Source organism: Vigna unguiculata, chromosome 8 (genome assembly GCF_037176805.1).
Source record: "Vigna unguiculata cultivar grain cowpea cultivar isolate G323 ecotype 2 chromosome 8, ASM3717680v1, whole genome shotgun sequence".
Taxonomy (NCBI): Eukaryota; Viridiplantae; Streptophyta; class Magnoliopsida; order Fabales; family Fabaceae; genus Vigna; species Vigna unguiculata.
The window spans coordinates 3,217,932-3,234,630 of NC_140799.1; positions in this window are offsets into that span (position 1 = coordinate 3,217,932).

Sequence of the window (16,699 nt, forward strand, 5' to 3'; positions counted from 1 at the left end):
AAAAAAAATATATACATAGCACACACATTATGTGGTTAAAATCTCGTGTAACTTTACTCCTTCTTGACAAATCCAAATTCCAAAGAGACACTTAAAAGTTGTTCCATGTCTTGGTGTGGTGGAATCATGATTAGACCCTTAACACAAATATATATATATATATATATATATATATATATATATATATAAATGGAGTTCCTTCATTATATGTATCGAGTGTGTGTGCATGTGTGTTTGGTTTGGTTTGGTTTCACTCCCACGTGTGTGCCCCTCGTGTTGTAATGAGTTGTGTTTTGTGCTTGATTGCGCAGTCTTGAAATTCTTGACCGTAAACATGGGACGACAAGGAGGAATTAGTGCCGTCAAAGCTGGAAAATGGTTCCTAAGTTGTGTCGGGAATAGCTGTTTTCTTTTCTGCATGGAACAATAACGTGGAAATAGTCCAAATAATTTGAAACATTGTTAGAGCTATTCAACCATAGGTGAAAAGGACAGGTTCTAGCGATTCAACAATAATGGTGAGTGAGTGAGTGAGTGAGTAATCGGCTTGAGGAATCCAGCTACGTTTTCTGCAGTAATTTGTTCTTTTCTTAAAGAATACTGTTATACCAATGTTCAATTAATGCCTTCCTCCCATCAGACTTTGTCATATATAAATGTTTGAGTATTTACATTCTACAATTCTATTTAATGTTAGTCACACATTCCACAGACAAATAATATACTGAATGTAACTTTTAACTTTTGGTGATGCTGTGTATGAACCGTGCACGTAGATAAAAAATTAAAAATATATATATATATTTCATTATTAATTAAAATTTATTAAAAACTGTAAAAGTCAAAAATAAATGCATTAAGTAAGTTGTGAGATCATTACTTTTTGTATTTTAAAAGTTTTCCAACATGAACAAAGGGTGTCTTTGAAAAAAGTGAAAGGTGTGTCACTCATTGTGTTATTACTATATTTCTCTTAAACAATATAGGGACAAAAAGAAATCAAATAAAAAATGGTTAAATGGTTAATTATGTATTTGTTTCTAAATTATAATTTGATTTTATTTTAAATTTTGATTTTGTTATGTCTTTAAATTTAAGAAATGTATGAAGACGATCTTTTTTATCCAACGATGTGATTTATTATGTCATATCAAGATACAGTTAACGCGAAAAAAATTGTATTCATGCATATAATGATCAAAGTTTTGAAAAATGAAACGAAAATAAAATAGTTTAAGGATAAAAAAAATGTTAATCTATTGTTAAAATATATCATTTGAATAAAAATAAAAAAGGAGATACATAAATTATTTATGGTGGTGTTGTTTTTATTACACTTGTGATTGGACTTGGAACTAATCTATAACTTCATTTTTAGAAAATGAATAAAACTGAAAAATATTTGAGAAACTGTATTAAGTTTTGTTCATTATTTTCTTATCAATTCTACAAATAATTATGGTAGATGTGTTTGATTTAAGAATAACTGAGTCATGAAACATCTTTTAAACCTGAAGGATAGCGAGTATTGCTTAGAGACAACAAAAATAGAGAAGGTTTCTTATAAGAGGAGATTTTCTTCCATAAAAAACATTTTCTATATTTGCTATTTTTTATATTGTACAAAAAATGAGAAATGTAAATTACTTATCATACATGTCTCCATTTTATATATTTCTACCGAGATAAATAAACCTGTACGGTTCTCATATGCAAAATACCTAAAAGAGATATATATTCATACATAAAACAACATGTAGCAAAAAAGTCCATGAAAATTTTGTTTTTTTTAATGTTAAAAGTACACACATTGGTTTAGTTTAATGTCCATTTCCTCCTCTTATTATTTTTCTCCAAAAGTGTAGAAAGAGACTTATAATCAGAAAAAAGACAGCATATTCTTTGATTTTGCATATTTTTCCTTAGTAAAGTATTATGTTTCAACAAAATATACCTCTTTGTTCAAATGGGAAGAAACATTTTCTTCTTTTCTTGTTCTTATTCTCTCTCTCTTTAAATTTTGAGAAAGAAAGTGAGTTATAAGTGTGGTACATATGTAAAAAAAGGCTTTGTTTTTGACAAAGGAAAAGAGAGAATATCTAAAGTAAAATGCAAGAAGCAGTGAATTGCATGAGTATAAGAAAAGGTTGAAGCAAAAAATGATTTATGGTCAAAAAAGTAGCAAGTGTGGTGGAAAAAATAGGAAAGTGAAAGATGTGCATGAGTCTTTTAACAGAAAATAAAGTAAGATCCATATATTTCAATTGTAGGGTTTTTGTTTTAGTCAACAAATATGATTACAAATCGATCCTAAGCATCAAAAGTTTGCAAAGGACAGCTTTCCAAAACCACCATAGTTGCGCATGAGCTGGATCATCGTCTTCATCATCTGTTGAAAACTTGGTGAAGAAAATTTCAGAGTTACGTATTGACATTCGGATATGAAATTAATTCAAATGTTAATAGGGTAGGTGGGTTCTGTTCTCTCATACATAGCTTAATTCTTTCTGAATAATTTATTAAAAAATACATTGAGAATCAAAGTGAAAAGACTTGTTTAAAAATTGGTGCTCACATTTAATGTTTTTAATGCATCCACATCTAACTATTCTTATCAGAGGAATAAGTACCAACACGAAATAAATAAAGCCCCCTGAAAATATATATATTTCATTAGTTGTGAGTGTAATTTTTATTATTCCTTGCATTTGAAATTCGACATATTTACTGGTTCTAACAATTGTGGTACATGGTTACATAATTGATTCCGAAAGGTCCCCACACACACACACGAGCAGGGTGATGCATGGAAATGGTCCCGAAAATATGTTGGTATCATCTTACAAGTTGATTGAAACTGGAAATAAATTGTGACATATTCGTACTTTTTTGGTTGTGAATTATATATAGTACACAAAATGGGGACCAAAAGAAAACGTTGTGAATGTTTGGTTCTGTTAATGAATAGAGAATAATGGGTGTTCCCTATACACCAGCCATGTTTCACCCTGGGTGGCCTTCACCTTATTTTATATTTATATATATATGTATATATCCAAAAAATATTTTATATCATGGATTGGTTTAAGAGTTTTTACTTCAATGATCTATATGATGAATACTTTTATTAAATGTTTTTACATATAATAGTAAAACCCTAAGTTTAGTTAAAAATAATACCAACATTTTTCATGATATTGTGTATGAGATATTTATATGCAAGCTTGTATTGTTGGAGATTTATCCTATTTAAAAAAAATGATAATACTTACTAAAAACTCAAATTTTAGTCAACTTTTTATTAAAAACTTAAGGAGAAATGGTGAATTTAATACAAAAAAAAAAATGTTGATACAGTATACTAATTTTGTAAATATTTTTGAAATGCAAATGCAGGTGGAAAAGAAAAGATTTAAAAATGGAATAGTAAATGTTGTCATTTATTGAATTTGGTGAGGTGAGGTCGTTCTCAGTGGATGTACTAAGGTCCATCTCTGAAAATGTCCGCTTAAAATGTAAAATCGAATCTTACTTCTCTATGCAATTTGAACCACCTCCTGTGTCTTCCACTACTTCTTTCACTCCCATTTCTACTCATACTTATCCACTCAACAAATTCATCTCAAAAAACTATATCTTTTGCACTCAATTTTTTATATATACCTATTTTGTATTGTTTTTAAATTATATTTTTCTTTTATAAATATAAAAAAATTATTTTTTTATTATTATTTTACTGCTACAGTTATCAAACAATCTTTTTTCAACCAATTTTATATTACAGATCATGATCATGTATTTTTACTCATCAAGAGAAATCATTGTAAAGTTTAAGTAGGTCATTCTAAAATTAATGTATGTATAATCACATCATGCATGACTGTGAGAAAAATGTTATCTATAATTATCTTGTACGAGTATTCCAAGTTAAAAAAAAGTTATAGTTTAGAAAAAATTTATTATATATATATATATATATATATATATATATATATATATATATTCTCATTCACTATATATATAACAATAATCAAAGTCACTAATTGATTGAAATCATAATTTTAACCAATTGTCTTATTCTTACAAGTCTAACATTGTTTCAAATAACCATATAAGCAATGATATGTTATAACTAGTTTTACTAGATTTGGACATGTTAAATCTAAAAATATAATATAAGATTAGGAAATCAATAACACACATTCAAGATCTAATTTCTACATAAACAAATTGATCAACTTGAATACATCTCTAATACAATATGTCATTCTAATAGTTATCTCATTCATAAACAAGTCTAAAATATAATATTATTCTTACCTAATAAGAGCTTGTCTTCCAAGTTTAAAGAAAAAAAGAAGTAAAATATTTCTAATGAGAGCTTCAATCTCCTAAAAAACATCTAAAACACTAAAATATCAAGATCCATTTTTTTTGTAAAGCATCGTATCATCTTCTCACAAAACTTCGGGAAATCAAATACTTGAAGTGATAATCATAAAAGACTTGAAAGAAATTTTAGAAATAAACTTACTCCATAAAAAAATGTTATAGGTTACAGTTTTTGTGTTTACTATTGTTCATTGTATATATAGTTATAAAAAAATATAAACATATAGAGTAGTCATTATTCATAAAAGTTGAACCCCAATTTTTAAGACCAACTACCTGGTTTTAAAATTTTGCCTTTGTAAAAAATTATTATAACCGCTTGTACATAAAAAGACAAGGAAACTTTTAAATTTGTTTTAAATACCACCAATTCTATGAAATAACTTTAAGAAATGTTTAACCTAGAAAGGTTAACAATATTCCAAATATAAAGTTAGGATATTTGAAATTTGAGAATGCATTATGTCCACCCTCTATAATCATGTTTATTTTGTAAGAAGTTTTTGTTGAATTTACTGTGGATGAAGATAAGGAAGAGAAAGGACAATAGTGGCCCATGCATGAACTTCAAAAATGTCCTTCAACTGCTAATAGTGTCACTAAAACTGTTCCTTCTTCATTTCAAAATGGTACCATCTTTCAAATATTTCATGTTTTTAACTTTCTTTTCATATATTATTGTACTTGTTTTGTCCATGTATTTGGTTTTCTCTTTAGTTTTTCATATGAACTAAAAAATGTTTTTAAAATGGTCTCTTGATGATTTTTAAACATAAAACCTAAAAGGTAAGTTTTGTTTGGCTATTGAAACTGAATATAAGTATAACTACATCCTTTTTATATGTTTAACAAAATTTGGTCACTTAATTTTATATTTAAAATCGATTTTCATTTTTTATATCTGAAACTCTCGTGTGCTATTTTCTATATCAATGTGTAGGTATTTATGACGAACTTAACATATTAGTTGAACTTTTTTGGTGAAGTTTGAAAGATTTAATGTAATGCAAGATTTGAATTTGAAATTGGATTGACTTTACTTCGTAATATTTAGTAAAATTTTATGAGTTTTGAATAAAATTAAAATGAAATCGATTAATAAACTCAAATGTGTTTGTGTGTGTTTATCATATTGATTAATGAAATTATCAAACTATCCTTTATACATTTTTATTAATTTAATTATTGAAATATAAAAAGTCACAACATAAGAAAGAACCATGGATTTATAAAAATAAAGGGATCACTCTTCATGTTAACGAAGAATATTGTCTTATATTTAACATATAAATATGAATTAACTAAAGCATATAATAAATTACATTACTTTTTAAGAAAGTTACATTTTTTTCAAACAATACGAAGTGTGTATAATGTTCTTGCTGGGCCTGAATGGTTTTGCTGGCCCGTTCATATATAAAAAGAGTTCCGTTCAGTAAACATGGTCCGTTTCATGACCCAAAAAAACTATACTTCATTAAAACTATTGGGCTATCTCTGAATTAGCAAGATTTTTACTTTTTGACATTTTAAAACACCTATTTTGAAGGCTTTTATTTTCTTCATTCTCACTTCAAATTTCTTTGCGCAGCCTCATTTCTCAAATTTTCAAAATGACCATTTTACACTTTCTAAAAGTGATTTGTAAATTACATGTTTTGAATTTTTTCTGAAAGAGACTTTCCAAAATTTTCAAAATAAGATTTTTGGAGAAAAATTTTTGAAATTATATTTCACGAAAAAAAACGAAATACATATAATATTTTTCAAAACGAGTTTTCTGAACACTAAACATGAATTGTGTTCGAGAAATAGCTTTTAGGAACACATATAATCCATATCAATGACGATGGAAACGATAGTGGAAGCAGCAACAGTAATAGTGGGGTGTTGTAGTGCAGTGATAAAAGATAGTTTGGTCTTTTTCATTGATATGTGTGTGGAGTGCAGTTAATAATAGTAAGAATGCAGGAAGCAACAACCATTTTGAATTAATAGTGAGCCATGAGTTTTTCAGACTAAGAAATAAGGCCCATAAAATTCACGTCCGCCCTAAAATAATTTAGAGCCCAAAGTGTACAAGTGAGACGGGGCTTGGAATCTAAGTTGATGGATCAACGGCCCATTATACCTTCATCTATGATGGTGGTAATAGGGAATTTGTTCGTGCTGCCCCCATATTTTGTTCCTCATTCTCATATTTTTAAAATTCCAATTATACTGTTGTTATAATTATAGTTTCGGTGTAGATATTATGGATTGTACAATCTGTGATGTAAAATCATGTTTCGGATTGTACAATTCAGAATGCACCTGGATCGTGGAATTTGAAACTTATATTCCATGTCTTTCATAATTGATTCTTATCTTTTTTATGTATATTTTATATTATTATGATATTTTTATTTGTTTTAACAGATATCTTATTGAGGGTGGAGGCGGTGGAAGAAGATAGGATGGAGGTGAAGGTGGAAGAAGATAAGGTGAAGTTGAAGATGGAGATGAAAATGGAGGTGGGAGAAGCTAAGGTGGAGTAAGAGGTGGAAAAAAAATAGGGTGGAGGTGAAGGGAAGTGGAAGAAGAAGAAGATGAGGTGGAGGTAAGGAAAGTATGCAAGTGTTGTGGGGGAGGAGGAAAGAAGAAGAGGAGGGTAAACTAGACTTGTTACCTTGTTGATGGGTGTAATAAGAAAATATAGGGGTGCAAAAAGCAATTCTTGTGAAAACTATTTTCCCAAGAAAGAATAAAAAAAATGATGGTATTGACCGCGAGAAAATAAAATATGATAGTGTTATTTTAATCAGGTTACTAATGTGACGATAACAATTATTTAATAAGAAGACTTAGATAATCATTTTTGTAAAAAGATCTTTTGCCACAATTTTTTTTTATTTACAAAATTTTATTTTTAATATTATTAATTCAAATAAATTTTTACTCGGATAACTTGTTTGTGTTGTGTTCGTTTTTTTATAGAATTAATGAATACATTTTATATACAATAGTTTAAGTATACAAATTAAAAGAACGATAAAATTTAATTTTTTAAAATTTAGATAATATTATAATTATGACAACAATCAATTAAAGGCAATAGAATTTATTAGATTTGAATTTAAATTGAAAAATATTAGTTAGTTAAATTTTGAAGAAAAATGAGATTACTTTAAATTTAAATTTAAAAAATATGACATGTTTATAATAAAAATAATGTAAAGTTATTTACATTATTGAAGTATTGTTGATATAGGAAGATACATAAATGGTTGCAACTAACTGTAGATTGTTAAGTGAAAATATATGAATGGGTTGAAATGATTGGTATTTTGTGAAGAGGAGTGATTGGTTTGATACTTTGGTGAGTTTCTTAATAAACAATAATAGCAGCCTTTTGAGATTAACTTTGAAACCAAACCCTATGTTTCAATCATCATCATCATTCATTGCATCTTCTCCAACCAACCAACCCTTCATCGCATGCTTCCTTCTAAATCTTTTCCATAATCACAACACATAACTTTATTAATTAATTCTGTAATCTCACTTAATTAAGAGATGTACTATGTTTGCTCTCATTAGATTCTCTAATTCACTTTTATATTACTATTATTATATTCATTGATGGGTTATATCCACCAGAACTCTTGTCTGATACCAAAAGTGACTGAGCTATGGCATTTCATAACTTTATGTAAAGAAAAGATAGAAAAGAAGATAAAAGCTTCTTTTCAAGAAGAATTCACAAATGGTTTTGCTCCCATTAAAACACTAACAATATCTTCTTCTTCTAACACTCTCAACATTCTCTACGTTATGGTACTTTTAATAAGTTATATATTATGTAAGAGTCGAGATCAAACCTAATTTAAATATTTTTTCTCTTAATTTTATGAGATGTCTTTTAAAAATAAAACTATAATGGAGTTTCATACTCTTAAACGGATAATATCTCGAGAACGTAATAGTTATTTTTAACAATGCTACAAACAACTTGGATCGAGTTAAAACATTTCACTTTCATTATTAAGGATAACAATAATAAAGTGTATACTTAATGCTTCAATAGAAGGAAGAAATAAGAAAATGAAATAAAAGAATAAGAAGAGAAAAAAAATTATTAAAACAATTTTGTTAAATTAGTATAGAAAAAATAGTTATATTTTTAGTTCTATGTTTTTATTTTCATCAAATGTGGTGTATTCTTTTGTATTGAAAATTTTGGTTCTTAAATTTTTAAGAATGTATAAATTTATATAAATGTGGTGTATATAAATCCTTTGAGGAAAAATCTGTGTTTTTTTTAACTTCAAAAACTAAATTCATCACGTAGAAGTATGGAGATCTCGATCATGTTTATTAAAAGAAAGATAGGAGTAAAATATTTTTTTATTCTTATTTAACTTTTGTGCTCACATTGAAAACTAGTGTAGAAAAGCCTCTACAAATTAGAAACTGACTAAGAATTAAAAAATAAATAAAACTTAAAAGTGATCAAAACTGTAAACTTAACATAGTGATTTAGTCAAAATTTTAATCACAGACGGTGTGTTAAATCACGTGATATTCTAATAATTATGCCTGCAAAAATTAACATAAAATCAAATTTGAAAACATGTAATATTAGAAGAATGAAATAGATCGATCAAGTTTCAAATTTTTAAATTGAATAAATTATGTTGAAAATAATTTAATTATTAATTAAAGTCTCGTATGAAATAGAAAAAATAAAGTTAAACATAATATAAGATGAAAAACTTATAATTTTATTGTTTTATAATTTTATTGTTTTGAGATAAAAGTGACCTCAAATGATTTATATGTATAAATTTAATTTATAAAACCGCAAACTCTCACTAATTATGACTCATATACGAAAAATTTATAAACTCAACAAATACAAATTAGTGGGGATGCATTATAAGAAAACTTCTAATTAATATAATCAAAATTTTGATAATTAATGTTAGTGTCGAATTTAGATATCAATTCATAATAAAATTTATTTTAGTTATTAATTTAAAAATTAATTATAATGTTTTATTTATAATAGAAACTATTTTAATTACTATTAATTTTTAATTTATAAATTAGTATTTAAGTTGAATACTATAATAATTATTTATTTTTAGTTATTAAAATTAATTATTATTTAAGAATATTTTTAATTATACCTAAAAAAACTTGAATAACACATTGTATTAGAAAAAAATGTATATAAGTAATTATTAAATAAAAAAATCTCAATTTTTAGCCTATCATTTCATTTTTAGAAACTTTTAATATTAGTTATCATATACAGTTATGACGTGTAATTAATATATATTACATTATTAATAATTTATAGAAAAAGTTAATTTTGTTAACGATTAGATTATGGCTTCATACAATTATTCTTGTAAAATTTTATTATAATTAAACTATAACAACAAAGTAATGTTTTAGTATTTTTGAAAAATATATGTTATATCCATTTTATTCTATATAAATAAGATATTATATAATTATATAGAATTAAATATGTATTTGACCTCTTAGATTTAATTGAAAATTGAAATTAATTCATTCTTGAAACTATTGATCAATCTAGCCTTCTAATTTTATAGATACATAAATTTAGTCATTTTATCTAAATTTTATCAAGTTGATTTAATGTTTTACACTATTTAACATATCTCGTTTCAATGATAACTAAGAAAATGCGTTTAAAATAGCAATAAATTTAACAAAATTTTAATAAAATAACTAAATTCATATATCTATAAAAATGATAGGCTAAATTAATTTAATGTACAGGTAAGTTTAAAAAGAAATACACAACCAAAATATTAAATAATTAACAAAAAACTATTAAGATATTAGGTTTTAGGAAGTAAAGGTAATAAGGAAAATGTTAAATTAGAAATGATTTGTTGTCTTAATTAGGCATAAACCCATCATTGCTAATTAGGCAGGACCACACTTTGTGGACCATACAAGATGCATACGCACGCGTGATCTTTTCTTTTCAATTTCTTTTTTTATTTTTTCTCTTCCAAATCCATTGCTCAATTATAATATTTCTCTTTCATTAAAAAAAAAAAAAACTAAAACTCACACACACCACACACTTCTCCTAAACTTAGGATAGGAAACTTGCAACTCATTGCATTGCATTGGTTTACATGGAACAAGATTAAAAATTAATATTGAAAATTCTACATTAATTAAATATATTAATATAAGTATATAAATAAAATCCATAACAAAATAATTTTATAAAATTAAACTAAAACTAAAATTAAATTTTTAATATTTGAATTATTTTTATTTTTTTAATTTTATATATTTGTAATTTTATCACTTTGTTGTTAACTTTCTATTAATTTTTTCTCTCCTTTATTATAATATTTACACCGTCTTATTAGTGAGAGAGATAAGATAGTTTTAGAAAACACTAAACAGCGAACAATAAATACCTCCCCTCATATTTGTCAATTTTCCTTTAACTTCTGAAATTAAAAATAATATTATTGTAATAATTGTGATATGTGGAGACAAAATCTGAACTGTAATGGCAAATGACAGCAGAATTAATGATTAATGCTCAATGTATTTGGACTAATTTATTTTAATTTTAAAAATTGCTACTATTTTAATCCTTCACCATTGATTTCCATTATTAATTATTTATTATCAGGTTTCAATTTTTGTGGCATTTTCTCTAAATTGTCTCCAAATTCATTTACATGTGTGATTTTCCGTAAAACGATTTTAGTCTTGGCCCTTTCTTTTTTTCATGGTTTGATTTTAGTTTCTTTATCATTTTGGGTTAAATATTTAACAAAAGTTTGATGTGTTATTAATGGATTATATAGTTTTTATGTAATTCTCATAAATAGTGTGAAGAACTAAAAGAATCATGTTTTAAAGGTGATTGAATTTTAAAATAATGAGATCCAATTATAATTTAATGGATTCTGAAAAAATGTGAGCTAAAAGGTGGTTGAAGGGAACAATGTAAAATTATAGTTTGATGAGTAATTGAAAGATTAATGTTTCGCTAACAAAATATACACTAGTGCAAAATAAGTATATTAGATCGGTTCTGAAGCGCATATTAGATTGGTTCCGCAACCGATCTAATACACACTGATGTAATATGTCAAAGACATATTAGATCGGTTCTGAAACAACCGATCTAATATCTTTTACTGAAAAGAAAAACAAAATATTTTTAAAAGTGACCATGCGAAGGGGCAAAGGAGAACGAACCACCAAAGACCACCAACAAACCACCACAGACCAACACCAACGAACCACCAAGTGAACCACCAACGAACAACCATGGAGAACATCGCACCCCAACCGCAAACTTGACCAAGAGACTTCATGAAACACCATGGGGACCAGCTACACACATTCGGTAAAGCAGCGTCATCACAAATTTGTTTCATTTGCAAAGGAGATAGGAAAGCACCAAGCACCGAGAAAGACAAGTACAAAGAAAGCTTTCTCCACAAACAAAAACTCTAGGCATGAGAAAATGAGGGAAAAAAATACTAACTTGTTGCATTGGTTGTTGAGGAGTGGCATGGAAGAGAAGAAGAAGCTTGTTGAAGCACGATACGACGGTGGTAGGGCATGGTGACGGTGGTCAATGGTGCTTGGAAGAGAAGAAGAAGCAGCAGCGGAGGCGCAAGAGAGAAGACCAAAGGAGGCACGAGAGAGAATACGAAGTTTGAAAAATGAAAAGGGTTTTCACAATTTGTAGTGCAGAAAACATATTAAATTGGTTGTTTTTTTAACCGATCTAATATGTTAGATCGATTCTCCCTATAACCGATTTAAAATACTTTCCAGTATTTACAAAATTGCCACTGCGTTTTAAATTAAATCGGTTCCGCTTCAACCGATCTTATATCATGTTCTAATATCATCATTTTGCACTAGTGATACGAGAATCTTTTAAAAATAAGAACAATAAATGACATTTGTAACATCCAAAGAAAGAAAATAAAACTACGATGCAACATTGACAATATTAAAAGGTAATATTGAATGCACAAATTAAAGGATCTTGTTTCTAATCGTGAAGGAAGAAATAAGTATATGACAAAATGTCAAAAACATATTTTCTAATTTTGGATCAATTGGAGATTTTTTTTGTTTTATTTTTTTTATTTTGAAATTTAAAATTTTCCTCCATGTATATTATAATTTTTTTTGCAAGTTTTACAAAACTACTGGGTTAGATCTCCATTTCATTTTAGTTTTATTTAAGTTTCACTTAGGTAATCATGTCAAAGTGAATTAAGTTGACTTGCATGAATCACACCACAAGTTAAACTAAAATAAATAAGTTCAACTCATAAATTTTATAACCTACACACCAAGGTTATTGAGTTAAGTGAGTTTAATTATTTAAAAATATTTTGTTTTTTAAACTTGTTTTACGTATTTATAACATTTAGGTGAGAGTGAAACAACTCAACTCACCTTTTTATAACATTATAATAGGGGTGTTAGCTTATTTAAATGAGCATTAACCACAATTAGAAAATGACATTATAAAGATAGTTAATAAAAATTTATGTGTTAACGGATAAAATTGAAGAAACAAATAAATTAAATATTTAAATTATTCAAAGACTATTCAATAATGTTTTATAGTCTTAAAAAAAATGGTAATTTACATAATTAAAAATAATAAATTATAATGGAAAAATGATAAAAAGTTATTATCAGTATATTTCGAGTCATTTGTCACTTTTAACCCAATTATAACTCGTTTAATTCATAAATTAAGTGAGACAAATTTAATTTGATACGTTTAAAACAAATTATATTTTTTTCAATTCATTGTCGCTTGAAATTGTAATGAGTTAAATTACCTCATGAGTTTAAATCTCTTTTAACAATGGTACAATTAGGTTTAGTTTTATGATGCACTGATACTTCAATTTGGATCACGTATCCGTGTCGGACACGTATCGTGTCTGATACTTTAGGATACTTCAATAATACTTATCAATGAAGTATCTAAGTTATAAGTCGTAGTACACTATAATAAAATATTTGAATAATGACTTATTTTAGTGACAAAAAATAAGTAGTCACTATATAGTGACAAGATTGACAACTAAAGTAGTTCCAAAAAATTATAATTGGTCTCTAAATTGATAATTAAAATCGTTTCAATTATGAATTGGTTTTTAAATTGGCCACTAACATTAACTACTAGATTTTGGCTACCAAAATAATTGGTCTATAATTATAAAATTTGGATTCACTCCTTAACAACCATATATATTTATTATGTTTGTAAGAATTATTGTACACTTTTAAATGTTCATATATAACGTATCTATCACGTATCGTATCCTATTATTTTGAAAATAAACATATCAACTTATCAGATACGTGTTATATCCGATACACGTATCGTATCTGTGCATCATAGGTTTAGTTACACCATTTTGAATTATAAATAGACTTTCTCTCTTTGTAAATAACTTGTAATGATATTAAACAAGAGTTTAAATTATAAAACATTTATAAATTATGATTAAGAAACATCATTTTTTTATACTTAAATTTTATCTTGATTTATAGGTATAATTGATTTTTAATAATGTGTAATATTCAATATTATTATCTTCTTTTTTTTACGCATGAATATAGTAAAGAAAGATTTAAGGTACTCGTTACCATTGCTAAAAAAAATTGGAGCCATATTTAAAAGAATTGAAAGTGGTAAGAAAAATGATCCTACAACTTCCTCTTAACTCTCCCTAATTTTCCATTTGACTAAACTTTTAGCCAAAATAATAGCATAAAAGAGTTAAAGACTTTATCAATAACAATATACAGAGAGTATTTTCTGTGTCCATATTTTAAAATACCAATTTTACTTTTTAAAATATAATTATTTATTAAATTTTAGAAAATTAACCATTATTTTTATAAGTTTTTTTATAAAATCATCTATTTCTACTTCTTTTTTTTTTTCTAATTATCAACAATTATTCTCTCATTTTTCTTATATATTTTCTCATTTTTCTGATATATTTTACTTTATTTTTAATAAATATAATTTTATTTTATATAATATTATGCATATTTATAAATGCATAAACACATACATTAGTGTAAAGTAAAGGAAAGGTAATTCGAGTTCTAAAATGTAGACATATCTTAGATATTTTAAAGAGTTTTGGTTATATAAATTTTTTATTAAAAGTTAAGATTATAATTTAAATTATATATTCAGTGACATCACTAGTATTTTTTTTTTTCTTCTTCTGTCTCTATTTGATTGTCTCTAACTTTTATTGTAGTCGTTTTCCAATGTATCTAGTTGTCTGTCCAGAAAAGGAGATTATCGAATGAACGATCGTAATAAAATGGCCCACACATTTAATTTTGGTAAGTTGAACTAAGATCATACTAAATTATGATTTTTTTTTTTATCCACTGTGTTGAATCTCACCGGAAGCATATTTTCTTTATTGAGTATATAAAAAAATTTACGACCCAAAAATAATATATTAAACTTACTCGGATAGCCAATACAAAGATAATAATATACAGGATCGATTACAATTAAAAAAACCTAGTTTATCTCCTAAAAAATTACATATAGGTAATTTTTTATATGTAGGTGAAATATTGAAGACAGTGCACGACCTTGTGCAATCTTGCATTAAATAATAAACATGAGATTATGGGAATATGATGTAGATGAATGTTGTGTAAAATTATATGATTTTGTTGGTTATGTAATAGATAGTGATGTTATAGAATAAAGAGGTTAAATATATTTTTGGTTTCTTAATTTTTAGTAAAAATTAAATTTTTTTTTTTTTTAAATTTTGGTTCAATTTAATCTTAAAATTTTAAAAATGTATAAATTTAGTCTTTTTTTAACCAAATTTTGTTAAATATTTTTTATATTTTGAAGTTGTTTTACGATAGTTTCTTAGTTAAGTTTGACTTGAAAATATATCAAATCATGTAAATAATTCAAATGTTGTCATGAAATGTATCCGTTAAATAAATTTAATAAAATTTAATTAAAAAAATTAAATTTACTTCCGTTTGAGAAACTAATTTTGTTTACCTAAGTATTACCTTTTTCTTTTTAACATACATAAACTCTTATGCTACCAAGAATAGAGACATTGGAGATGCATGATTAAGATGAGATAAACTCTTATGTAACTAAAAACTAATCAATAATTAAAAAAATAATAACAATATAATCTATAAACCAAAGTAAGAACGATGATATATATTATATTTTAAAATTAGTGTATGTTAAATCTCAATCAATCCCTTATTGGTTCACTAATATGAAGTACGAACACATTAATATGCATGTGCTACATTTTCAAGTAGGTCCATGACTTATTCCCATGCTCACTTCAAATTGTTATTTATTTATTTTTATAATATTATATGCATTAAATAATTTTTGTGTCCTTGCAAAACCTCACCCTTTGTAAAAGCAGCAATTGAAATTCGTTTTTGCTAAACTTGCACTCCAAATAGCTTCTAAATTTGATTAGTCTCAAGTTTGTGCGTGAGTTCAAATTTGGAATATATATATATATATATATATATATATATATATATATATATATATATATATATATATATATATATATATATATATATATATATATATATATAATTTTAAAACATAAAATTTCAACTATTTTAAATCATTTTAAAAATATAATGAATTATTATGTAAAAAGACTATTTATCATAAATGGTAACGATTTGCATTTTAAACCACTTAAACAATAATTTGTTACATCATATTTATTTAATTTATAATCGTGTACTAAATTTGAATATGACATGAATATGTACTTTTTCGTTCTTTTATAGTCTTGGTTTCTACTTATATAAATTTCGTCTAGAGTTTGAATTTCAATAAGCGAAATAGAAACTACAACAAAAATGATTTCATACGATACGAAGACATTGAGATATAAATATTTATTTGAAAATGCAATTTTTTATTCTGGCCAACAGAATCCTTAAAAGAACTTAAATTAGTTTATTTATTAAGTAGTGTGATTTAAAAGATGTGAAAAATCTTAAATTGTTTTAATGTTTACATGAACATATTTATAAATGTTATATTTTATAGTTTCAATTGTTTTTCAGAAAAACAAAATATGTTGTAGATTTAATTAAGATTTAATAAATAAATTTAAAATATTTATAAGTAATGTAATATCTCTGTGATATATGTAACGTTTCATCTAAAAGTTACATTAGTAGTTAAACATTCATCACAACAGCTTAATATATATAA